The sequence below is a fragment of the Hyperolius riggenbachi genome, chromosome 8 (assembly GCF_040937935.1).
Source record: "Hyperolius riggenbachi isolate aHypRig1 chromosome 8, aHypRig1.pri, whole genome shotgun sequence".
Lineage (NCBI taxonomy): Eukaryota > Metazoa > Chordata > Amphibia > Anura > Hyperoliidae > Hyperolius > Hyperolius riggenbachi.
In genome coordinates, this window is record NC_090653.1 from 253920602 (window position 1) to 253947434 (window position 26833).

Sequence of the window (26833 nt, forward strand, 5' to 3'; positions counted from 1 at the left end):
AGATTTCTACTGCCCACTGTAAGCGACAGCAACATGGGAGAAAAGTAATGTATGGCTCATTTTACTCTGGAAGAATTGTACTTATTTGTACGCGTTTTAAAAATTGTAAGATTTTCGCTACAGTTTTAAGTCCATGTACCAATATCGCATAACCACGTGGCTGTCGCCTGCACTGATGTGTACTTAACTTTCTTGGCGGTAATCCCGAGCTGAGCTCGGGGTATGCCGCCGCGGAGGATTTCTCAGGCCCTGCTGGACCGATTTTCATAATTTTTTTTTTAAACACGCAGCTAGCACTTTGCTAGCTGCGTGTTATGTACAATCGCCGCCACTCGCCGCCGATGCACCGCTACCCGCCGCAGAGAAATCCAGTCAATTTTTATGCTTGATCAAGTAGTTAAAGGAGAACTGTAGAGAGGTATATGGATTGATTTCCTTTTTAAGCAATACCAGTTGCCTGGCTAACTTGCAGATCCTCTGCCTCTAATTCTTTTAACCCTAGACCCTGAACAAGCATGCAGCAGATCAGGTGTTTGACATTATTGTCAGATCTGACAAGATTAGCTGCATGATTGTTTCTGGTGTTATTCACACTACTGCAGAGAAATAGCTCAGCAGGGCTGCCAGGCAACTGGTATTGCTTAAAAGTAAATCAAATACGGCAGCCTCCATATACCTCTCACTACAGTTGTCCTTTAAAAAAAGTGAACCAATGCACATTGTACTCCCCTCTTCCAGACACATTCTTGCATCACATCTTGGCGGTACATAACAGACACAGATGTTACAAGGTGGGTTACATGTGTGGGAACTTTTCTTTCAACCAGAGCTATATTCTTCTGATCACAGCTTAGTGTGCAGTAGATGTGTGATCACAAGGAAGTAGTATAGATGCGCTATGGTGTGATCCAGGGATGGTCGTAGTCAGCCAACTTCGCTACGCTGGAACTATGCGTAGTTTTACGCAATTAGGCTTCGCCAAACTACGGCTTCGAAATAATATTCGCTTCGTATGTATTTTGTAGACTACACGTTAAAATATGCAATTACGTGTAGTGCGAAGCATACTGTATGCGGATGCTTTTGCCTGTAGGCAGAACATTTTACGCATTAATTCCTCTTTAATTGCTTACACCGGGAACTCTATGCATACATTCCCCTTTCCAATGCGTAAATTTGTAAGCATACAATTGCACGCGGAAAAATAGACGCGAGTAACGCATCCGTAGTTCACTACACAATACATGTTAACTATGCATAGTGGGCAGAAGCTACGCGTAGCGGTACTTCGCTATGTGTAAACTCGTAAGCGATGTTTTGCAACTTCACCTACGAACTATGATACGTAGATGCGAACTACGATGCATAAATTGGCACTGGCGTAGTTTCTGCTCATCCCTGGTGTGATCACAAGGAAGTAGTAAAACTGTATTACAGCGCAAGTATGACCTTCACTGCATCTCCACCATCCCTTCCCCAGATGCACACCGCAGTTACTTCCCTGAAAGACAAGAACAGAATTTAGGTTCCAAATAATGTAATATGAGGATGTATAGATGGATTAGCTACTACCTCCCTAAAGTCTCAAGCAAACGTATGAGGACTGTCACCCGGCAAGGATGGGGACTCTATGCCTCGGGCCGAGGCGGAACAGACCTGTTACTAGCCTTTAGGCTAGAGATTAGTTCTAGTGCTAGGCAGGGAAAGGATCTGATGGAGCAGTGTGGAGTGCATATCTCCCAAACATCCCAATTCAGCTAAGACTGTCCCTAGTTGAGAGGTATAGCCCAGTGTCCTGCGGCTCCCCCTCTTTTGTTGTGGTGCTGTCCTGTGCTCCCCCTCCTAGTATGCAGAGTATCCGGTGTAGCAGTAACAGCGATTCTCTCACCTCCTCCTCTGGAGTTCAGCAGTGTGCGACTATCCTCTCCGCTCACCTCTCACTCTAGTGCCCGGCATCTCCTCCCGAGTCCAGGAAGTACCGGACAGGGGAACACAGGACAGACTGCCACTAGAAACCAGGAAAGCCATATTGGGGAGGGAGGAGGGAACCACTAGACAGAGAAATGCATAGGAAAGAGCAACACATGCAAAATTGGCAAGTGGCTATAGGTGTGGCAGGGGCGGGTCTTAGTGTCCCTTTTTCCTGCCTCCAAAGGTTGAGAGGTATGGGAGCGATGAAAGGGGGGGGGGGGGGGGGGGTGAATAGAAGAACATTGCCCTCAGCCAGCGCTATGCTGAGTCAATCTGCCAAGTAGATAATGACTGCTTCTGAGCATGCAGTGCGAGTACACTGGCCTCCAATGCCACGCGACATCTCTGCCAGCGATCAGCCGGGCGGATCAACTAAACAAGAGCAGTGGCCAAGAGCATGGTTCTTCCCCCTCAGCCTGCATGACATCACTCACGTCGCGCCATTGGCCCTCTGCCCTGCTCCCAGGCCTGCAACAGATCACATTACTAGCCTGTCTGTACAGCTCTGGCCCTGCAAAGTCACCTGAGCAATCAAGTCCTGATCATTCCTAGCAGTGCTGGATTTCTAGAAAGGCCACAAAGGCCAGGCGTTGGGCGGCTCTCCAAGACATGCACAAATTGCATCATACCTCCAACTTATTGAGTAAAGAAAGCGTGACACTTTGACACGCCCGTCACACCTCTGTCCATGCCAAGCCACACCCCTCATCATACTTATCACAAGAAATTATAAGAAAAAGATGCAGTTTTATTATTAAAACCAAACTGGTCCTCAGTTTTATTTCACAGCATTTGAAAGTAAGAAATACCTGTATATACTCGCATATAAGCCGACCCGTGTATAAGCAGAGGTACCCACTTTTCCTTTAGAAACCAGGAAAAGGTGATTGACTCAGGTATAAACTCCATCCTCAATATAGCCCCCTCCACAATACAAGCCAGCCCCCCCTCCCCATAGCCAGATGTGCACCAGGATCCTACAGCTGTGTCTCAAGAAGCCACTAGATGGCGTCATATATACATAAGACAGTGATTGCCACACAGGAAGAATCCCCGATCATTGCACTGCTGACACATTGCTTGCACACTCCACAAGCCAGGGGACACAGGTAGTCTTGAGCAGTGCACTCTGCACACCATGTTGCAGGGGATGGGGGGGCATAGACACAGCAGGGAGCCAGCTGGTAAGAGCAGGATCACTAGTGCACGATCCTTACACTCCTCTGTCATTAACAAAACCTACTCCACCACCCAATCTGCTCCACTGACTCGCATATAAGCCAAGGTGGTAACTTTTCAGTACATTTTTTTATGCTGAAAAAAAAATAGGCTTATACATGAGTATATACAATATATTAAAGGATGGGCATAAAGTTTAGAGTCAAATTTAACCACTTCACCCCATACTGGTTTTTACCCTAACAGACAAGAGCAATTTTCACCCGTCAGTGACTGCCCTTTTATTCATTAATAACTTTATTACTATTTATTGCAACAAAATGATCTATACCTTGGTTTTTTTTGCCACCAATTAGGTTTTCTGTAAGTAGTACATTTTGCTAAGATTTTTTTTTATTCTAAATGAATTTTAAACGGGGGAGGGGGGGGGGGGGAATCATTTCTCAGATTTTGGCCATTATAGTTTTAAAATAAAACATTCTGTGGATAAAACCCACAAATTGTATTTGCCCATTTGTCCCAATTATTAGACCGTTTAAATGATGTCCTTATGACAATGTATGATGACAATATATTATTGGGAAATATACAGTGGGTGTAATTTTTCTATCTCTGTTTTGTCCGATTGAGAATTACAAGCCCCTATCTAGTAAAGTAATAGTAAATAAACTCTCATAAAATAAAAGCTAAGTCCCTAAGGCAACTATTTACAGTGGCGGGGGAGACACGCACATGTGCACAGCGGCGGCGGGAGCGAGTGACGCATTAAAACGCCCTGGAGCCGGGCTCTAATAGGATGTTTTAATGCGTCAGCTTGTCAGTAAGTGGTTAAAACATTTTTCAGGGAGGAAAAAAAAATGCATTATTTACGGAGATTTATACATCAGTCCTAAAAGAGGGAGAAAGAGGGACAGGAGCATTTGGTTACTAAAGAGGGACTGTCCTAAAAAAGGACAGTTGGGAGCCATGACTGCATTTAGTTTAAAATGGCATTGCATGTCAATGGGTGGTCAAATGTAATGCAAATTGTATGGAAATACGCACACAGCAGAGAAGGGGGGGTTATGGCAGAGTACCTTATAAGAAGCGCCTGACTGCTGTATGCACAGAGAAGCCAGTTCCTGGACATGATTTGAATAGGCAGAGAGGTGGATACTGTCCCCATTGTCAGGCAGAGGGGTGTGGTCACTGTACACAAGCCTGCTTTGCCTCTGGATCACAGGAAGCTCAGAAGCCTGGCACATGTTCTTATCATAGCTGCCAGAAATATCACCCAGCCTCATTTACACAACAGAGGAGCACCGCACCAAGACGCAACATAAACAGTACAAACACATATTTGCTCCTCCCAATAAAAGGTGGCCATACACTTCTAGATTTGCAGCAGATTTGACCATCGGATAGATTTCTGTCAGATGAGATGCCGGTCAAGTCGAATCTGACAGGAATCTGATGTGTGCCACTCACTAGGAACAGATTTCCAATAGATTTCAGAATTAAATCTATTGGAAAATCGATCTAAATGCATTATTGGACCATTAGATCCAATGCAACTCTATGGGCCATGGATCTGCTGCCAGCAGCAGATCAACCTAGATTTTCCATCCTGTCAGATCAAATGCATTGAAAATCGGCCACAAATTGATGGATAGATTTTATTTCGGAACAATTCATTCCATAGAATCGATGGCTGAAAAGGCCCAGTGTATGGGCCCCTTAAGGGTGCATACAGACATGCGACTATAGTCGTTTAAAACGATCGTTGACGGCATTGCCCGACGATCGTTCGTAAAAAGTGCACGAACGATAATTAAAACGACCGACCAACGAGATATGTCGTTTGTAAAGAACGATCCATTCTGCCAGATCTTTTCCAACGACCATCGTTCAAAAAGTAATGTCTGTACAACGATCGGTCGTTGATCGTTCGTTCTCAAAGCTTTGCACATGCTCAAACAGTTCTTTTTGTCACTTGTGTTTGAAATTAGTTTATACATCATGTTGCGCACGCAACGCTCGTTCCAAGATCATTCGTACACGAACGATGTTCAAAGAAGCCTTTCTTCAAATGATCATCGGCCGATACCTCCTTTAAAAAGAGACACTGATGCGAAAAAAAACATGATATAGTGAATTGGTTGTGTACTATGAATAATTACTAGAAGATTAGCAGCAAAGAAAATATTCTCATACTTTTATTTTCAGGTATATAGTGTTTTTTCTAACATTGCATCATTCTATAATATGTGCAGATTACACAACACTCAGCATTCAAAATGAGTTTTTCAGAGCAGTCTGTGAACTAATGACCTCTCCTCTAGCAGAGAAAAAGTAAACAGTTCACTTACAGTTGAGATAATAAAAGTCAGATAACAGCCCTCTCGACAACTAACTTAGTCGGAGAGCTTAATGGCTTGTTTGCATAGAGATAACAACTGGAGTTTCTCAACTCTTCCTGTACTGGAAACAATTAGACTGATGTGTTTTATGTGTTTTATTTCTTAGCTGTACTACACATACAAATCATAATATCTTTTTTTCGCTTCAGTGTCTCTTTAACATCGTTTGTCGTTCAGAACGAACGATCATCGTATGTTTGTACGTACCCTAAGAAGAATTGGCCTTTGTTAAGTGAAATTCAGCAATAGGAGAGGAATGGAGATTACTACTATTATCCAGTTAATGTGAACAAACATTTTTGACGGTGCTTTCCAGGTTATGTCAGATGACCATGTCACCGCCCATCCTTCATTGGGGTTTCCCAATGTCCCTGCCATGGCCTGGGGAAACTCTTAAGGTGGCCACTAACTGTGCAATTTTTAGCAAAAAATCGTTCGAGCGATCAGAAATTCTGATCAGATGAAAAATCGTTCAATACACCATCAACTAACCAATCATTGCTTCCTATCACGACCAACAAGAAAATCCAAATTTTGGTTCAACGAAAATGCAATTGGACGATTGTTTTTGTAATCGTTCATTATCGATTGTGCCCATCAACTGAGATTATTTATAAACCAATCCAATCAAAATTTCTGATCACTCGAACGATTGTTCACTAGAAGTTGGACCGTTAGTGGCCACCTTTAGGCTGCATTCACATTGGTGCGGTGCAACAAAACGGCCACCCTGTAAGGCAGCTTGCCGCAGGGCAGTGCATCACCTATGCGTCGTTTAGAATCAGAATCTTTATTTCACCAATTAAGACAATTCGCAGAAAAAATATCTAATTTTTGGAGTAATAATTGTTGAGGTTAATATATTTTTTTCTGTGTTGAAGTACAAATATTGTTTTTCTTGCCGTAAAAATACTGATTTTCAAAACAAGCTTGTTTTTCATGAAAATTTCTTGGGGGAAAAAAAAAAAACGCATGTTAAATGTGGAGATGACAGACGAAAATTTGCAAACACTGTTACAGGTAATCGTTTATACTTCCTAGGCTCAATGCAATGTTTTCTACATCATTTCATGAATACTCTGGCCCCCCAGCAGTCTGAAGTATGTAGATCCGGCCCTTGACCGAAAAAGTTTGGGAACCCCTGGCCTAGGCAGAGCATGCAACAGACCTAACACTTAAAACATACAGCATACAGAACATACAGAAGTTGAACAATTGGAAACGACAACGTGAGAGTCAGTAATTAGTGGCATGAACTAGTCTGCGGTGTGAGGCAGCGCTGTCCAGGGGAACTAGGGGTCAGAGTGACTGGCTAAGTGAATGAACAGTTCACGGGACTAGGGTGCTGCCTTGGACAGAGGGGATGGGGTTCAGCTGTGTGATAGCTTGGGGACAGAAAGTCCTCTTGTGCCCGGAGGTTCTGGAGGGGATAGTTTTTTTGGTTTTTTTTAAATATCTTTATTTATATCATTCCATTTTTACAAAATCAATCCATAAAATCCAAGACAGAGATATTCCCTTCTAGCCACATACAAAAGTTACTTTTACCAAAACAGGGATTTTTCCTCTTGCTACATATAGAATTACTTTACCCTAAACATCAAGCTTTGCCATAGTACATTTGCAAAGACCATCCAAACCTAAGTGTCTTGTAAAATTCCCCCTGATAACCTCTACTACTCATCCATTACAATTACTCACATTTACCTTTTACTCTCATCCCCCATTTATTCACACCCTTTTTTTTTCCCCCTTCTTCCCTTCTTTCCCCTTCCTCCCTTTTTTCCAGTCACTGAACCTCTGCGGGATCTTTCTGATGTTTCACATTCCCCTCACCAGCCTATCATATTCCCCTTCATTCTTAAACATCTCCCATTGACACCATCTCTTCTCATATAAATGCCCCTCCCCTTAATATAGCTAGTTAGTTCCTCCATTCTCTGTATTTCTGCCACTTCTCTAATCCATTCCTGTATTGTTGGGCTTTGGGTCGATCTCCAATGTCTTGCCACCAATATTCTTGAAGCATTAATCAGGGATTTCAACAGGGAATTTTTATATTTTTTAATTGACCATCTATGACTGTGCAGGAGAAAAAGTGCGGGATCCTCCCATGTCTCTATCCCAGTGATCTGCTTTATTATACCACCAACCTCTGCCCAATACCCCCCAAGTTTCTTACATCCCCAAAAGACATGCATAATATCTCCACTCTCCTCCCCACATCTCCAGCACAATGATGAGGCACCCGGGAACATTCTACTCAATCTATGCAGTGTATAATACCACCTTACAAAAATCTTATATCCTGCTTCCTGTCCTCTTGTGGGCATTGCTGTCCTACTGGCCATGTTTAATACTTTTTTCCACTGTACCTCCGTAAATGCCTTCCCCAGATCTTTTTCCCACTTCTCCCTCAGCATTCTTGTAGGATCCTCGCTCTCATTAAGAATCTTATATACCCTTGACAACATCCCCTTATTTTGCCCTCTGCCTCTACATATATCTCTTTAAATGGAGTTAAGTCTCTACTTAGGGCCTCCTTGGATCTTCACAAAAGATTTTATCTGGGCATATCTCCACTCATCCATATACCCCCCCCCCCTCCCTTGTGTCCATCAATTCTTGAATCGGGGTCCATTCTGCATCAACTAATATATCTTTAACTCTCTGTCCCTGTCCCCACTTCCAATGTGGATAATTAAGGGGTTCCATTCCATTCCAAATGGGGGTCATGGGGGTAGGCCAAGGCGACATTCCCACAATCCTCCATTTATCGAAAATGTTCAATGTATGACTCACCAATTCCATCCCCTTTTTCCCTACCTCTATTCAACTTTTCTCCTGAATCCAGGGGGAGGTTACCTATTGGGCTCCCTATCATTTCCTCCTCCGTTATTACCCACCTCTTCTCCCCGCGGTTCCTGTTCCAATCTATAATTCGGACTAGTACTGAAGCATCCGAATATTTCTTAAAATCAGGGACCGCGAGGCCCCCCTTCTCCCTCTCCGTCGTTTGTAACCTGTAACTCACCCAGGTTCTCCGCCCCCTTCCTATTAATCTGCCAATTATACTTTTCAACTGCAAGAAAAAAGGGGAAGGGATTGGAACCGGTAGGGCCTGAAACAGGTAGAGGAAACGAGGGAGCACATTCATCTTTATGATGTGGAGGGGATAGTTCTATAACAGCGACCCGATGGCAAAGGATCAGCAGGATGCCAGGCAACTGGCATTAAAGAGACACTGAAGCGAAAAAAAAATGATATTATGATCTGTATGTGTAGTACAGCTAAGAAAAAAAACATTAAGATCAGATACATCAGTCTAATTGTTTCCAGTGCAGGAAGAGTTTAGAAACTCCAGTTGTTATCTCTATGCAAAAAAGCTATTAAGCTCTCCGACCAACTTATGCTGGGAATACACGGTTCGTTTTTGCCTTCGTTTAAACCTTCGTTTCGATTGTGCCTTTTGTCCTTTTCGATCCCGAAATAAATCGGTCATACGGTTAATATCACCACCCACGGTTTCGTTTTTTTTTCCGATTCTGATGGTTTCGTTTTTCCAATGATCGAAGGCTGCAAAGAAACGAAACGAAAATCCCTTTTTACAGGGACGGACTAGCATAAACGAATATATAATCGATCTGAACAGCCATCAAGTCTACCAATGGCTCGATTAGATGGATAAAGAGAGATAATATCAAACATGTTCGATCACTAGTCGTTCGTTTTTGGGGTCTATTAATCGAAACTATAATGAGATTATGACTATTTTCACATACGTTTTCAACACTCGATTCGTTTACCGAACGAATCGAAGGTTTAAACGAAGGCAAAAACGAACCGTGTATTCCCAGCATTAGTCGTGGAGAGGGCTGTTATCTGACTTTTATTATCTCAACTGTAATTGAACTGTTTACTTTTTCTCTGCTAGAGGAGAGTTTATTACTTAACAGACTGCTCTGAAAGACTCATTTTGAATGCTGAGTGTTGTGTAATCTGCACATATTATAGAATGATGCAATGTTAGAAAAAACACTATATACCTGAAAATAAAAATATGAGAATATTTTCTTTGCTGCTAATCTTCTAGTAATTATTCATAGTACACAACCAATTAATTATATCATATTTTTTTTCGCTTCAGTGTCTCTTTAAGAAGGAAATATAAATATGGCAGCCTCCACATCGCTCTCACTTTACATGCACTTTAAAATTGATCGATAAATGTATATTTTATACACCTTGGCACCTCCTTTCTTCTGTATGTCACAGAATACTGAGGGGCTCATTTTCCTGCAGTTATGGAACAGTTTTTGGTGCGAAAAATAAGCTTTCAAAACGGCCGTGTGGAAAACGCAGAATAACGTACAGTGTTTGTCTTCGGTTGTAATGTAAATATTAGGTAATATAACACTGAGGTGAAATGGAGCACATAAGGACATCATCTGGAGGAAAAAAAAAAAAACCCAACATTTACAAGTTTAAATCTACAGCTGGGAATAGGAAGCATGTTACAGGAAATGTGAACCAGATAGGTCAGCGCAGAACTCTGCTATCGTTAGAACGTATAAAATAGGAACATACCACTGCTGCACAAGTCCTTTGTCATTTTATGTTAACCCAAAGCATCACCCCCCCCCCCCCCCCCCAAAAAAAAAAAATTGCAACCAGCTGTGAATTCTAAATTGTAATAAAACAAAATCCCAAAACAAAACAAAACCCTCACGCAGCTCTTCTTTGCAAGCATCAGATCTACACTCAGCGATTCCCAACCCGTCTTCAAGTACCACTAATGCGCCGTTTAGCCGCCGATTGCTGGGGTTAAGCGCCCTTCGGTTGCAAAACAATGCAGGGGAGCAGTCATGTCACATGGGTGTCAGTGGTTGACATGCGGTGTGGTTACCACCCAGTAATAAAGAAAAAATAAATTTAATAAAAAACGCAGCACGTAGCCTCCAGGGCCAGCTACGGCGGCTCGGATGCACATGCAGTGGTCACCACAAGTGCTGGATGCAGGCAGCCAACTGCAAGCACATTGCTCAGAGACAGGAGTGGCCGACAAGCAGTAAAATCTGCTGCTTTCAGCTATGTAAAAGAACCCTCAAAGTATGTGTCACGGAACAGCCGTGAGAAACGCGAGCGAATTGGGGGGGATCCGCACAGTCCAATTTCTGATCGCTTTCTGGCTAAATTTGTGCAGCCATTACAGGAATCAAAACTGACATTCCTGGGGTTTTTTTCTTTCCCTCCTTCCACCAAACGGCAAGAGTCTGCTACAGAGTGTCCCTGGCTTCAAGCTGTGCTGATGGCCCATCCATCAGATATAGTTGATAAGCAGGATGGCAGAACCAATTTAGTTGGGAAGAAGTCAGACATTCAGGCTCCCTCCCAGCAGGGGAGCTGACATGTAGCTTGCTGCCACAAGCTTGAAAAGAACCGTCACCTAGGAATGACCTGCTGTAAATCCAAGATGTATATCATATTCCATAAACTGCTACATGTGTCATATTTTCTGTATTGCCAGGCCCTCCAAACAGAGCATGTAGGGCCCTGTCTGGCGCTGGTTCTGAGAACGTTTCAGAACATTCTGAGGTAAAGACTGCCAGTTAGGCAGTTCGAAAGTGCCCTGATGATACCACAGGGGTCCCAACCCTCATGTTTGGTATCAGACTGCTGGGTAAGCAGAGGAGCCAAACTCAGTGTCCTCCACCCTGAAACACCATCTTGATCACATCTGTGCCAGCTTGAGGATATGCTGGCATGCACCTGGTCTGAACTCTGAACTTTGATTGAAACCAAGAACTTTACAAGTTTTCCCACAAAAGGACATCTCTCCATTAACTCTAAGTATCCGTTTTTTCTCCCCTTTATTTTCATACTGTGTTATCTCATGTCTCAATAGTTGTTGATTTTAATAATTTTCTGTATATATTAATTATTTATATTGCCCGTGAATAAAGACTTTATCAAAGTCATTCACTGTTCCGCTACCCTATTATTCAGCATACACAGAAACTGAACTCAGGTCTCTGAAGAGACGCTACTATTGTTGATATCTAGACAGAATACAGCGTGTTTTAACCGTTTTATTTGCCGGTCGAGAAATAGCCAGTTAGTGAGTTCCTCTGTTTAAGAAAACAGAGGTGGTGGCAGATACCCTGAAATAGTGTGTAAAGTTGTAATTACCGTACCTCACAGGCTCCCTTCTAGTCGGGCTGCTGACCAAGTTCCGTCGATTTCCGTGCACCGAGTGCGACCACAGCTTGCATGATCCGTGTGCTGAAACCGATTGGAAGGCAATTTGCGTTCCGACCACTAGGGCTCCTGTGACAGTATGCCAGAAGTGAGGGATATGGAGGCTGCCATATTTCTTTCCTTTACCAGTTGCCGGTCTGTCCTGCTGATCTATTTGGCTGCAGTAGAGTCCGAATCACACTTGAAACAAGTATGCAGCTAATATATAACAAGACGTCAGTCAGAGCACCTGATCTGCATGCTTGTTCAGTCAGGGTCTACAGCCAAGGTACAAAGAGCAGCTGGCAATAGAGAATCACACACATGATGTGTGAAGAAAAAACAAAACAAAAACAAAACAAAAGCGCAGCAGTGCCTTTTACCCGCAGCAATTGTACAATGGGAAGCATTATGTGCGTTTTCACATTGTGTAAAATGCATGCAAGTTCTGACAAGTGTGACCCCTGCCTAATTAATATGAGCAGTGGAAAGATCAAAGGGTAACTGCCCCCCACCCCCAAAAAAATAAAAAAAATAAAAATGCAGCTGCATTTTAACACCGCTTTCCACTCGCTGCACTGCAAGCAGAAAGCAGCATTGTTCTCTGTGCAGCCGGTGGGTTTAACATTGTGCAGCAGAAGTAAGCGTTAACAGGAACAATGGAATATATTTAATTGCAGGATCATGCACCAGGCAACATAGGCAGGTGCCTGGGGCCTAGTGGGTGTCAAGGGGCCCAACAGCCACCTAGTGGGTGTCAAGGGGCCCAACAGCCGCCTTCTCTGACCTCTCTCCACTTGAACTTACCAAAAAGACACAAGTGGGCCCCAAATCTAGTACCTTGCTAGGACCCCATTACATCTTAATCCTTTTTCTGGTGGTGCGACTTTCCCGTTGTGTGCCTGCTTTTACAGGGAATGCAAATCCGTGAGCCTATTGTAAAGGCTACCTTTAGCATGGGAGGCTGAAGGCGGCAGCTGTTCCTACACAACAACCAGGCACTTGCTAGCAGTAAACAGGTGACCCACTACAGAGTGACATTTTAGCTTGGCCACGGCTCAGATGCCACATTTAGTTTTTCTCATTTGCCAGCAGGTAGCTCCACTGTGTGGAAAACAATGACAAGACAAGTGTGGGGTGGCAAACCCTGCAGTTCACCTGCCCGAAAGGTGTTCGAGGCCAGTAGCTAGGAGGCTAATTTGTCCTACAAGCGTGCAATTCAGCCTCCTATGTGAAAGTGGGCATATCAAAAAAATTCTTTATTTTTATCTGGTAAACAAGTAATAATGGATGCTACGCAAGCAGTCCAAAAGTTAAAATACACAAAAAGGAAGTTGCAGGGCATGCTGGGTTGTCCTTTTTTGCTTCTCTACTTCCCTTCAGACTTAACTAATGCAGCCTGATTGGCTGAAGCCTCTTTCCCTCCTGTTTTCCCCTCCCACACCTCTGTTCCTCTCTGATTGGCCAATATTTCTCATTCTGAGACAATGCACTTTCTATAGTGACCGGTGGGAAAATCAGGCAGAGGAGTGTAAGGGAGGAAATTACATCAGGATTGGCTTCAAAATAGCCCCAGTTAAGACGGGAAATGCCAAGAAGGGTTTTCTCTTTTTTTTACTGTAGAAAAAAAAAAAAAAATCACTAATATAAAAAAAAAACGTAGACAGTGCAATACATGTGTTATGTAAGTAGAGCAAGGATAGATAGATAGATCTCTATATATTTTTTTTTTCTCTGAGTATGGCTGACAACTGCTCTTTAAGGCTCATACACAACATGTGAATACACAGCGAACGACTTGATGAGCTACTGATAACAGGCGGTTTGCCGGATCCTACTGGTGGTTCCACTCACATGACTGTTGGGCTGATATCGTGCAGCTGGCCACGTGTGTACAACCTACTTTGAATTACTTGTACAGGTTTTGAATGTGGCCATTTTGTGCAGTCCGTCGTTCCGCTTGCATGGGCAGTATGCACTGGAGTTGATCGTTCAGTTTGTTTGTATGCAGAAAATATAAAAGCTGTGCAATTGTTTGGTCATGTCGTCGGGTTGGTCGCACGATTTGTTGGATATGTACGAAAGCCTTATGAGTCAGTTGTACAGAGTCTTGCTCTGTTCCTCTGTGACAGAAATGTGATCAGATTAGGTTTAGGAAGTCAGTCTGCTGAGTGAAATCAGATTATTTTTACAAGAAGCTGACATTCTGAGCGCCCGAGGCAAAAATTAGCATACTTGTTTATATAGATGCAGCGATTATGGTGACAATCACAACTGGGAAATGTGTTGCTGGGAGGTGGACTGGCGGAGAAGCCAACCTTGCGACCACAGTAGAGTGGGCCTTCTAATGCCAAGTACCTTACGTGCCCTCCACCTCCCTTACGTTTTATGTTGGAAGCTAGGGATGCTGGGACAAATATTTTGGCATCTGCTGTTCTTCCCACTTTGGGAGTCACATTGTCACACCTGATTGATCTGCCTACCACCTGAATACATAGGGAGAAGATGAGAGCTGCGTTGGAGTTGGGGAAACATTTTTAGTTGATGAAACGGGTTCTGTCCACCGCTTTACCTCTGCATGCTATGTATTCACTTATTAGGATTCCTACCAGAATTAGCTGAGGACTAAAAATATTTACAGAAGTCCTTCATAGCTGATAGTGATGGATCAATTATGCATGGCGGCAACATGATGGTTCTACCCAAAATTAGTTTGTGAGCTCCTCTGGAGCCCAGTGTATATGGTAGATTCAAACCAGTGTGTTTTCTGCCCAACTTATAGGGATGGTCCATGGAGGTGCTAATAAGTCATTCAGAGTTGATGCATAGTAACCAAGCAGCTTGGGGTGACCCAAAACCACTAGGAAGGTATAGGGGAATAAAAGAGACCAAAAAGCAATGGTTAGGTTAGGTTTGCCTTCTTACAACAGAAGGAATTTACAATAGTTTAGCTTTAAGTGAACATCTGTGGTTACCCACAATGCACCACTACTGAATTTGCAAATTCTCCCTTTATGCCCCTGAAAGCCAAGCTACCATCCAGAACCGCTGGTGTATAGCAAGCCTATAGAATTAAATTTTACAGAGCCACAGCCAATCCAAATGCAGACAGCCTGTTTCTGACTTTTGGTCCTCATCAGTGCATAGCAGGGACCAGTACAACACAGTTACCAAGTAGCTCGGGGAGACCAAAAAAAAAAAAAAATATTTAAAAAAAAGCCACAAAGAGAGTATAAGGGACTAAAAAAAAAAAGAGACCAAAAAGCCCTCCTACTAAAAAACAATGATTAGGTTAGCCTTCTTAAAGCTCGAAAATGGACCAATTGAATGATGGCACTGTGGGACTTGATTTGTGTGTTTTCAAGCTGAATACATTTCCATACAATTAGTATCAAAATTGTATCCACATGGACTTCTTTACATCTCAGCGACCCTCCTTAGGGTGCCCATACATTACTCGATATAATCGAATCTGACATCCAAAAATCTCGTTCACAAGGGAACAATCAGGTGCGTGGTAACGGCGTTCGATTTCCTGACAACCGACGGACCCCGGGCCAGTTAAAAAGGGTGAGGGGTATTCAGATTCAGAAGGTAGCTATGGAGAACAGAGAAAACATACTGCTGTAAACTTGTTTGTTGCTTCTAGAGATGGTAGATGATGCAACATATTTATGTATTGAATACATGTTTACTTTATAATTATTTCAGAAGATATTGAAACACCTGTTGTGTAAACAGTGATCAGGAGTTTCTCCCAGGCACATCCCAGTGATCTATTGTGTTTGAAGATGAGATGTATTATGTTTGGCATTGCAAATAATCCAAATGTCATCGCCTGACTTACTAAAATACCACAAGTCACATCAGCTTGCTGGACAGAGATGGCGAATCTCCCTTTTGTATGCTAACCATATGTATGGCCAAATCAACCAAGGGAAAGAACTTTCTCTAATCCAGTCTGATCAGAGAGAGATCTGTCGGCTGCCCATACACCGCAGACTGATTCACGAACACTAATTGTAGCATAAAAATATACCCGGAATCGGCCTAGTGACCCGACTCCTGCTGCCCCCCAGTTGTAAATGTCCAACTATCTTCCAAGCTCGTCTGTTGGAAGACAAGTTAGACATGTTTACAGCTGGCAAAAAAAAAAAACGACCAACTGATAACAGGTTGTTTGCCAGATCCATCCAGTGGATCAATCTGCCCAACTATCATGCAGGTTGGTGCGTGCGTACAAGTCTTTTGAAAAACGTTGTTGTTTTTGAATGCGTGCAGTTTGTCGCTTAGTTTGCATGCATGGTATTAAGCGAGTTGTTTGTTTAGTTGGTTGGCGTGTGTGTATGTACTGGTCAGGTAAATAACTTGTGTGGTTGGTCATGTTGTGCATTAAGTTGAACGTGTGTATGAGCCTTTAGAGCTCAGTACCCCTCCCCCCCATCATGGAGTCACATCAGAGCGTGGACGCTGCCAGGCCCGGATTTACATCACAGGAGACTATAGGCACAGATGTCCTGGCACCTTAGACGTCACCCTCCATGGACCTACAGCACCTCCACAAAACCGCACTGCAAGTGTGCTGGCTGGCCCAGCTGTCACCTCTCCCTTACTTCCCTTGCCAGTCACAGGTAGCTACAGGTGCCCCCTAGTATTTGGTAGCCAGAGGTACCCTCCGTATTAAGTTTCCCCTGGCTGAAGGGAGCTCTCGCTAATGGAATGCCAAGAGCCACGTGAGTAACCTAATTTCCGAAGTCCTAGCGCTTTTTAAAGCACAGGTGCTATTCTAACCCTACAGCAGTGATCTCACTGCCACGATTGACACCGATCACGGGCGATTAGCGCCAATTGCAAAACGTGTTACCTGCAGCAGTTTGCCACGATTCTGGAGCGATCGTGGTACAGTGCTTAAAGGACTTCCGAGGCCAAAAAGATGAAAATTACACAATACCTTTTATATATCTGAATCCACGGAGGACGTCCAGCTCGTCCTCCGCACCGTACCGCCGTTATTGCTGCCTTTTTCTTTCCCCCCTGGCTCGGCCCGACCCCACTGAACGGGTCGCATAGGCTTCCACTACTAAGATGGCCGCCGCCTTGAGCCGCGGCTGCGCAGTACGCTTTGCCCTTAGTGCGACTGCGCAGCCTTCAGCCCGCCTCCCGCAGCGTACGGACATACGCTTGGGCAGCATTACGGAATCCGTACGCTGCGGGAGGCGGGCTGAAGGCTGCGCAGTCGCACTAAGGGCAAAGCGTACTGCGCAGCCGCGGCTCAAGGCGGCGGCCATCTTAGTAGTGGAAGCCTATGCGACCCGTTCAGTGGGGTCGGGCCGAGCCAGGGGGGAAAGAGAAAGGCAGCAATAACGGCGGTACGGTGCGGAGGACGAGCTGGACGTCCTCCGTGGATTCAGATATATAAAAGGTATTGTGTAATTTTCATCTTTGTGGCCTCGGAAGTCCTTTAATAAAAACGCTGATTGCACTCACTCTGAATCGCGGAAGAGTACAGTGATTTTAACCGCGCTAATCACTGTAAAAATCACTTGCGCAAAACCGTTTTGCGATTTCAAGTGTGAATGCGCCCTTGCTGAGGATTCCCATTGGTCTTTTGCAGCCCAGTAGGGATCCTCATGCTTATTCCCTTTATACATGGGTCAAGCAGCGGCAATTTGCGTAGCCCGGGGAAGATACAGGCGCATCCGCCTGTCCGGCATTATCGCAGACTGCACAAAATGCTGTGTCACATCCCTAAGATCCACTGCAGAGTGACAAGTGTGAACTGCTCTTATGTATAACATAGTGGCTGCTCACTCTCCGGTTAGCGATGAGCGGAGACCGGACAAAAGCTGTCAGTTCCCCCTCTGCTCTAGTGTGAATAGAGCCTAGGCGGGTGTACGCATCTTTACAGTGCATCTGAGCTCCGGAACATTTCTGCAGATCAAAGCAAGAGGACTTTCCTTCACAAAGACAATTCCACACACACACACACACCCCTTCCCCATCTCTTTGCATATCTCGTGCAGCTTTTAGAATGACTTTTCAGTTTCCAATTACGAAGAGTCGTGGAGGTCAAGAGTGTTGAGTCACAGCTGGAATTTATTTATAATAAGGTGGTAAAAGTCTGCAGCTCAGTCTGAGTCATATCACTTCAGCGTAGGGACTGCTAAGAGGAGTGAGGCTGGACTCCCCTTGGGATTGCAAAATCAATCAAAATGCTGAGAGAGATTTTGCAACTTAAAAACAAGCCGATTTAGAGGAAAGTGATTTTGGACCATGACTTTCCTCTCCGAAAATGCTGCAGGTCGTTTGCGATTTCGGGAAATCGCTATGCGTGGACTTTAACTAGCCTTGCTTTTGGAATCCCTGGCGATTCCAAAGCGAGGCTAGAAGGAGGCCCTTCCTGAAATAGAAGGGCGATAGCCGGCAGATCACTCTCTGTGATAGAAACTGCTAGAAATCGATGCTGCAAACTTTCCCTGAGCGATTTCTGTCCGGAATAAATGGACTCGGTTGATCGTGCAGGACGGAATATTTTGATCAGGTCGGGAACACGTCGCTAGCAGCATTCGATTTGGCCACGACCGATGCAGAGCGTTGGCAACACTCCCACCTTTTCCGCTGGAGCACCTCCTCCAATGGCTTTTCCCCACACACTGCAAGGCTCCTCCCCTGAGTTCTAACACTAGAGGTACAGTGTGTATGGTGCCAAAGCTCATGACTGACCTCTGCTTTTGTCACATGACATGGGGAGGAGCCCCATCGCATGGAGAAAAGCAACAGGAGGAAGCACGCCTCCTGGATAGGTGAGAGTTTTGCTGCTAACAAACAGGAGAGCACAGATGGGGGTGGGTTTTGAGACCTGGACAGCCCAGCAGACAAATGATTGAAAATCTGTGTACAGCGTGTGGGCTGCCAATAGATCCCTCTCTGATCAGATTCAGAGAGAGATCTGTTGGTCAATCTGCTAGCCATCTATAGATGTATGGCCATCTTTATTTGTGGTCATGTGCAGCCTCATCCCAGACCTGTCGTCCGTAGGTACAAGTCCCGATTATGGATAGTCAATGAGATGCAAATAATTTTGAGTTGATGCAGCATTATGCAAATGTATGCATCTTGAACCCAAGGAATCCTGCTGAGGTAAAATTTGATTGGTCCATTTTTAAGCTGCATACATTTACATACAAAATTTGCATAGTCCTGCATCAACTCGAAATTATTTGCACCTCATTGACCATCTCCAATTGTGATTCCTGATCTAGTTATAATTGGCTCACACAACCTGCCATCATTAAAATCTCATGGGCCATCTCTAGTCCTGGCTAGTAGGAATGATCATGGAGGTGCAATTTATTCTGAAATTATGCACGATTTTATGCAAATGGCCCAATCAAATTAAACCTCAAATTGATTAGTACATTGTCAAGCTGCATGCATTTGCATAAAAATTTGCATCAACTCGGAACAGTTTGTATATCTGATCATCCCTACTGGCCAGCTATTATTGAATGGCGATTTATTTGTCATTAGAAGTAGAATCAGCTCTCCTGGCTCAGCAGTACAGAACATTTGTGTCTGGAGATGGGTTTGAAGTGGACCTGAACTCTTGCACTGGACAGAAGGAAAACAGAAAGAAATACACATTGAGCTCTATTCATAAAAAAATGGTGGTAAAAAAAAAAAAAAAAAAAAAAAAAACTCGTGGAGGTAAAATACCGCAGCGGTACTTTAGACTTCTGGGTGGTCATTCATAAAAATATTGGCAGCTGCGATACAGCGGAGATCTCCCGCTGAAGGCTGGCGGTAAGCTGTCGGAAGGCATGCGGAAACATTGAAGCCGGCAGAGTCCTCCGTGCGCTGCTCTCTCTGGGAGGTCTGTCCCATTCACTTTCATTTAATCCGAACACTTCTCGCTGCATCCGAGGAAGCGGCATTTCCCGTCCATATACCGCTTCCTCTAATCTTTATGAATGGCCATTTTGTTACATTTTCTAGATAAATCTAGAAAAACACCGCACAAGGCGGAAATTTACCGCTCTGCTGGGGAATAGTAGCTTATCATGTGGAAACAGCTTTTATGAATGCCCACTTTGCTAATTGGACGGGAAAGTCCGCTGTTTTGAGCACTAAACTGGAGGAAAAAGTTTTACGAATAGAGCCCATTGTATGTATTTAGAGAGTTTGGCCTGTCTAATTCCCCCCTCATCTGTGTCTAATCACAACTGTAATTTGATCTCTCAGATGCGTCAGCGGGCTGCCTTGGCAGAACAGCTAATTTGTAAACAGGATGTTAACGTTGTGTCTGCTGCCATGAAAGCAGGAAGTAGACACTGCAGATTTATATCAGTAACAAATTTTTTTCTTCAAAAGTTATTATGCTGTTGCTTATTTTTTAGAGCTGAGAGGAGTTCAGGTGCACTTTAATAGCAAAACCAGGCACATCCCCCTCCTGTTATGTAAGGTTTCTGGTGATGACTTCATACTGGCTGCAGGTTGTGTTGCCGAGCGCTGTTGTCGAGTGAGCCGTGGCCGGCTGCCCACCTCCCAGACTGGAAACCACAGAGAGTGTGTGGGGGGAGGCCTCTTATTAACGAACGGTCAGTCTTCTGATGATTCAGACAGACAGTCTGCACGTTCCGCCCACATAGCCGGAATTCTTGTAGAAACATGAGGGATCGCATTTGTTAGAAATACTGATATTAACCAGCTAACAATTCTGTTACACACTCAGGCCTTGTTCACATCTAAAAAACGAAAATTCAAGCGTTTTGCGGTTTTATGCTGTTTAGCGCCTCCCGCTGCGTTTGTTAAAAGCGTTTTTTCAGAACTTTTTTTTAATCACTCCCTGACGCAAGACCCAGAAAAGAATACAATGGGCTTGATTCACAAAAGCAGTGCTAACCTACTTAGCACGTCTAAAGTCTTTAGACGTGCTAACCAGGGTGCTAAGTAGGTTAGCACCGGATTTCTCAATCAGATCGCGCGCAAAGTTTTGTGCGCAAAGTTTTACGCGCACAAAGTCCCATAGGCTTTAATAAGCACTTCGCGCGGAGCGTCCTGCGCTCTGTGCGCGTAAAGTTTTGCGTGCGAAAAGCTGGTTTAGACGTGCTAAGGGGGTTTTCACAGGCGTGCTAACAGTTAGCACCACTTTGTGAATCAAGCCCAATGTATTTTATTCTTAAAAACGCGATTTTGTGAGCGTTTAGCGCTCTTCCTATACCTTCCATTATATATTAAAAAAAAAAGAAAAAAAAAAAGCCCCCCCAAAAATTGGTACAGGCACGGACGCAACGCGCCGATATGAACCTTCTCATACAGATTCATTGCACAAACTTTTTTTTTGGGGGGGGGGGGGGGGGGAATTCTGAAAATCGCCTGCGCTGGAAAAAAAAGACGAAAACGCCCCTAGTTATTATTATTATTATTATTATTAAGTATTTCCGCAGCGCTATACACAATAGTCTTGTCACTAACTGTCCTTCGGAGGAGCTCACAATCTAATCACTACCATAGTCATATGTCTATATCTTGTAATGTATGTATCGTAGTCTAGGGCCAATTTAGGGGGAAGCCAATTAACTTATCTGTATGTTTTTGGAATGTGGGAGGAAACCTGAGTGCCTGGAGGAAACCCACACAGACACGAGGGGAACATTCAAACTTCTTGCAGATGTTGACCTGGCTGGCATTCGAACCGGGTGCCCAGCGATGCAAGGCGAGAGCGCTAACCACTACGCCACCGTGCTGCCCTAGTGTGAACAAGTCCTAAAGATGGCAATACAGCTGTCGATTTTGTGGCTTATCGGCCAACCGATTCGATCACTGATGAAAATTGGGGCTGCAGCAATCGCGCCCGACCAACGATTCGACAAATATTCCGGCTGAAACTGGTTGAATATATCTAATCGGACATACTGGAAAATCTCAGGCGGACACGTTTGATCGGTTGTGTGTGGCGGTAACAGTGCAATACCGCTCTCCATCAAAATGTAATATGTTTTGCATGCAATGCACGAAATACACTAACATCGCATCAAAACACGGACAAATGTGGTAGCAGAGAAACTCATGTATTTGTGATCCTGCAGAGGCTCCCCCCCCCCCTCTAGAGACCGCCGTCCCCTCCTGGGACCCTCTGGAAGTTTACGACCGCGCTCCACTCCATATATGTGCGCACAAGTATGGCTGCGCCAGTCGAGCGCTGTAATAAGCGCAGGAGTAGTGGGCTCAGCCGGCGTCACCATAGATCGTAATAGAAATTACAGCTATAGCAGCGCACAGTGAGTTACTTCAGCGCCGTCAGAAGTCGGAGGTGAATGTTACTTTTTAACCACTTAACGACCAGCTAACGCCGATAGGCGGCGCCTGGTCGTTTGTGGTTTTGCATGGAAACGGCCGCTAGTTCGAGCAACCTTTCCATGCCAGTTCACGGAGGGTGTCTCCGTCAACAGCGTGCGAGCCGTCGATAGCGGCTCGCACGCATAATGTAAACACGCGAGGAATAAATCCCCGCTGTTTACATCAATACAACGCTGCTAATCAGCAGCGCCGTGACGGAGATCGGCGATCCCCGGCCTCTGATTGGCCGGGGATCGCCGTCATTTGATAGGCTGAAGCCTATGCTAACCGGCGCAGGACGGATATCCGTCCTGCGCACATCAGAGGAAGAGGCAGAGGAAGGTATGGCGGAAAACGCTGCGGAGTGGGGCTTTGAAGAGCCCCCCGCTCGGCCACACGGAGTGGCGGCGATCAGACCCCCTCCAGCTGATCATCCCCCTAGTGGGGAAAAAAAAAAGGGGGGGGGGGGAGGGTTTCAGTCTGATCGCCCTGCCATTAACACGATCTGCGCTGCGGGCTGGAGAGCCCACACAGCGCAGATAACACAGAACAGCCCCAGTCCTTAAGTGGTTAAACCACTAATTTGTCCTCCAGCAATAGCTGGAAGCCGAATTACATCATTCCCCAGATCCACGTGGACCTGGAGGGGGAATAGTAATTAACGCCTCCGGGACTTGTAGAGCAGCAGGATAAGCCATATATTAGCTGTATTCTGCGCCCAACTCTCCCGTGAGAGAGGTTACAAGGAAGCGCAGTAGTGCAGTAGCACGGAGGCACGCACTGAACATGCGGCTTTAGCTTACTGCGCAGGTGTAATACAGCCACGCTCGTACACAGCAGGGAGTGCAGACAGGAACTCGGGCATGTTCAGAGGGGTCCATGCGAGGCAACAATGGGAGCGAGGAGGACACCGGAATCCTCTGGACTGCCTCCTACCTAGATTAGGCATCTAATGGGGATCTGACCAAAAATTGTAAGTACTTGCATTGATCATTTTAGCTTAATTTTAAAATATAAAAGTGTCACTTGACATTTAGGGCGTTTTGGGCATTTTTTCAAGCGCAGGCGATTTTCAAAATCACATGTGCAAAGATTCCCTATGAGAGAGAGTTTAAATCTGAGCGGTTCGCTTCCGATCCGCTCAGCAAAGCGGTGCCTGTACCATTTTTGAGACAATTTTGCTTCAATGGAAGGTATACGAGAAACGCAAAATGCTCACAAAAATCGCATTTTTAAGAATAAATACATTGTATTTATTATTTTCCAGGTCAAAGAGTTCACTACCTGACTAGCGCTGGGAGGCGCTAAATAAAAAAAAATTGCGCACAAAATCGAAACCGCTTGGGATTTCGATTTTAGATGTGAACAAGGCCTAAGGCCTCTTTCACAGTGGGACATTGCGTTTGATGCGACGTTAAAGTCGCACAGCGTGCCCCTAATGCAACGCATGTAGGTTATGATATTGGACGTTATTTTGCACTGCAGTATGTGTCTCTTGGTGCGTCGTTTGTTGCATACTCATGGAACGAAAACGGCGCATGCGTTACATAAAGAAAAAAAAAAACATTACTGAGCATGTGAAACACACAACGCAGCAGATACATTGCTAAACGCACAGCATGCAGCACTTTTAAATAATGCTACACACTAACGCAACGTGTGCATTGTGAATGTCGCACAGACTTTGCATTGCTGTGCGTTACTCTGCGTTAATTTTCTAACGTGCAACTTTAATGTCGCACTATGAAAGAGTCCTAAAGGTCCATATTTTTTCATTGATTATTAAAACACAAATGCATCCACAACAAATGATAAACTCAAAACGCCCCCGCAAACAAAAAATAAAATACAGAAAAAACAAAAACGAGTGGCAGAAAACTCATGGAGTGTTCTCCCGGCCTGAGGCTTTGTTCAGAGATGCGTTGCGGCAACTGGGTAACAGCCACATTCACAATACAGCTGGAGTAGTGCGGTTTAGCCGCGTGCGGCATCCTAACACTGCATGCAGCGCGTCAACAGAAAACGCACGTGTTCCCAGTGACGCATACTCTTTATAGAATGCATCTGACAACACGTGGATAACTTGCAGCAGGACTTTCCCATTCGTTGCATTCCTGCTTTTTCAAGGAATGCGACATCCGCTGTGAACCTATAGCCTTAGGGCCTGTACACACTGGCTGCGTTGCACTGCGTTTGTAAAATTGCAAGAGATTTTAAATCACTAGGTCTTTTGAAAAATCGTGATCACCGGTGCACAGTGGTAGTAGTAGAAGACAAAAAACACAGCGGTCCGGGAGCCCAATCTGGTGTAGCACGTTAATATATACGAAATAAGTTTTGCAAAAGTAGTAGGTATTATACTCAAAAGAGTGGGTTGCCGAAAGAGGCAACCACTCGTTTTCACTGGTGGGGAAGTACCGTCCCCACTCGGCCTTTGATCCTCTCTTGGTCGCTCTCCAAAAAGGCAGATCTGTCAGAGATTCTCCGACGATGATCTTCCCCTAATGTTTAAGGGGTACTAAACGTTTTGAGGTACTGTAGGAGGCGCCCGGTAGGAAAAATGGAATTTATGTGGTTCTAAATGGTAGGTACAGCATTATAAAGACAAAATGGTGTGATCCTACCTTCTAGATGTCCCCTGCGGGAAATATATAGATCAAGACGTATACTTGTATATATATATACACACACACACATCGTTAACGCACACAAATCACAAGTAAAATTGATTAAAAAAAAAAAACGCAAACGCGTCGCACTGCCTTTACTATTACGCTTGGCGATTTTCAGTGTCCACAGGCCCTTAGGCTTGTTCCATCAGGTCCAATCGATTTTTGGCTAAAATTGATGGGATATCATGACTCATGTTATACACTGTGCTATAGATTCATGGCAGATTTGACCATAGTCATCGAATCTGCCAGGCATCAACCAGGCAAAAATTGATGGGTGTATGACCGGCTTATAGCGCAATCAGGACAGAAATATGCCTGCCTGTGCTACCTGGTGTGTTAAGCTAAGTACCCACGGGGGTACAATTGTAGCTGTCGCCGCACACGGGAGCGTGTGCGCGACAGTTCGGCGGCAGTTCGGCGACAGCTCGTCGCCAAATCCCTCTGCATCCACACGGCAGCAGAGGGATTAGCGATGCGGCGGAAGCTGTCGCCGAGTTTCCTCCCCCCCCGCCGGAAGCTCCGTGTGGTGTGTGTGGGTAGCTGTCGCTAGCCCGCATACACATGCGGGGCTAGCGACAGTTCCGGCGAGGTTGCGGCGACGACTGTAGCCGGCGATTGAACATGTCAATCGCCTGGCGACAGCTCCGACGGGCGACGGTTCGGGGCGCGCGCATCATACACACGGGGGAACTGTCGCCGCAACATGCGCGTGCCACGCGGTTGCGGCGACGGCCGTCCCCCGTGAGTATGGGCCTTTACACATCTGTATACCAGAGAATATTCCCCACCCCTGACCCATTCAATGACAAAACTAAGCTGCACCAAATCGCACTCTCAGTCAATCAGCTATTTACAATTAAAGCTGAACTGAACTCAGAACTTCCCCTCTGCTCAAAAAGATAGGCAACAGCATAATAACCTTAAAAGAAAACCTTTTTTTGTTACAGCGGATACAAATCCTGCAATAAATCTGCAGTTTGTCTACTTCCTGCTTTCATGGAAGCAGACATGTTAACATCCTGTGTTTACCAATTAGCTGCTTTGCAGAAGCAGCCGGCTGACACAGCAATGAGATTAAATTACAATTTGTGATTAGACACAGATGAGGGGGAATTAGACAGGCTAAACTCTCTAAATACATACAGGGTGAATTTCTCTGTTTTCCTTCTGTCTTGTGCAAGGGTTCAGGTCCATGTTAACCCAAACATTCAGAATTTCTCTATGGACTTTCACGGTGGCTCACCTCAACCATACTAGCGTCAGTTTAATACAGTCAGGTTTGCTGGGTGCAATAACTCACTGGGAGGTTTTTGATCAAAGTCACTGCAAGTTGAACTAAAGTTAAAAAACTTTGTTGGCATTGCTGCTTGCAGTAAACCTTGTGAAAACTTCCACCTAGAGGGGACAGGTACTAACCGAACCTGCAGAGTGAGTTCTCCTCTCCCCCCTCTGTAGCTCCATCCTACACAAATCCACAGTACAAAACCTTACAAAACAAAGATACAAAACTTTTCCACAGACCTGGAAGGAGCTGCTGTTATGGCAGACTGGGGATCGCCTGGTACCAGCGGACACTCCAGAAAGGCATCTTTGGGAATTTGGGCCAGCTAGGCCAGCCTGTGACTGGCTGGGGAGACTACACAGTCCAGGAATGATGATCCACCTCCTTCACTCTGTGCAGCACACACAGGAATGGAGAGGAAAAACACTCTCTCTTTCCTAGTCAAGCCCCAACCCCCAAAAGAATGCAATGCTGTCCACAGCCTGCAAAACTTGAATATTCTTCCCAGAAACCGCTCAGGTGTGAAAGTGGGGGCAGGAGGGGGAGGGGACCGGGGCTACATTCCAGTAATTAGGGGCATAAATTAAAGGGCTTTGTTTGTAAAACAACTTTAGATATTTGTGTGATAGAGATTAGATGAATCCCCAGTGCAGGCAGTTGTTTTTTTTTTACTATGTATATTATTTATCATTTTACTACATCAAAAACTTTGCAATTGTAATTGACGAACTACTGATGTCCACCAAATAGTT

General features: G+C 44.8%; 1 protein-coding gene across 1 annotated transcript in view; it reads right to left on the bottom strand.

The window, feature by feature from the left end:
- The window catches only part of TOR4A (torsin family 4 member A), a 74387-nt gene extending 47911 nt beyond the window's left edge, over window positions 1–26476 (bottom strand). The window contains exon 1 of the mRNA XM_068249827.1: window positions 26321–26476. The gene's annotated coding sequence lies outside the window, so the exon portion shown is untranslated. The remainder of the gene's footprint in view (window positions 1–26320) is intronic.
- Window positions 26477–26833: the final 357 nt, after the last annotated feature.